The sequence below is a fragment of the Chrysemys picta genome, unplaced genomic scaffold (genome assembly GCF_011386835.1).
Source record: "Chrysemys picta bellii isolate R12L10 unplaced genomic scaffold, ASM1138683v2 scaf972, whole genome shotgun sequence".
NCBI classification, from domain to species: Eukaryota; Metazoa; Chordata; order Testudines; family Emydidae; genus Chrysemys; species Chrysemys picta.
Window position 1 is genome coordinate 23535 of NW_027053679.1, and position 888 is coordinate 24422.

Sequence of the window (888 nt, forward strand, 5' to 3'; positions counted from 1 at the left end):
CCGAGCGAGTCCGTCCCAGGCCCGGGGCCTCCCCCTGCGGCTTTGGGGTCCGTGGGTCCCCGCTGGAGGAAGCCGCTGGGCGCTGGACACCCGCCGTCCGTCCCGCCTGGCCAGGCCTGGCCTGGGTGGCCGCGGGGGGGGGATTCGGGGCGGACCTGCGGGCCGGCGGCCGGGAGGGTCCGGGCCAGTCCGCCCCATGCCCGGCGTCTCCCCCAGCGGCTTCGGTGGCCCCGGGGGGGGGTCCTCCGCGGAGGAAGCCGGGTGGGTGGGGAGCCGGACCCCAGGCGCCCAGACCCGTGACCTGCGGCCGCGACCTCCGACTCGGCAGGAGCGACGAGGGGCTTTCCGGCCCGTCCCCCCCCTCTCCTTCCCCCCCAGAAAAGGAGAGAGAGCTGACTCGGACCGGGAAAAGCTGCCTACGGCACCTGGGATTCCCAGGCGGTCACCCATCCAAGTACTAGCCAGGCCCGGGACGGTTTACCTTCCGAGATCGGACGGGATCGGGGGCGTTCGGTCCGGTATGGCCGTAGGCACCCGGCCCCGCGCCTCCTCGCCCGCTTTCCCCTGCCGACGCCCGGGCCTGCCGCACGGTGAGCCCCGGTCGGACTGCCCCCCCCCCTGCGGCAGGGCCCCCGTCTCTCGCGGGCCCGGTCCTTTTTTCCTTTTCGAGCTCCGGGGGCCCGGGCTGGCCGCCAGAGCCCCTCCGCCCCGCCCCTCCCCGGCGTCGGGGAAAATACTGTCCCGGACTTCCAGTGCGCCCGATCCTGTCAGCCGGGGGGTGGGGAGGGGCAGTCCCTCGCTGCGGCCGGGGAGGGTGAGCCCAGGGCGGCTTGCCTGCCGTGCGAGGCCCCTCTCGGCCACCAGGTCAACCCCGAGTCGAAAGGGCTG

The 888-nt window shown here is 75.3% G+C and overlaps 1 non-coding gene across 1 annotated transcript; it reads right to left on the reverse strand.

Annotated features, from left to right (window-relative positions):
• Positions 1-413: 413 nt before the first annotated feature.
• On the reverse strand, positions 414-532 carry LOC135979539 (5S ribosomal RNA). The gene has a single exon (XR_010596826.1). It is a non-coding gene; the product is annotated as a 5S ribosomal RNA (ribosomal RNA).
• Between the last annotated feature and the right edge of the window lie 356 nt (positions 533-888).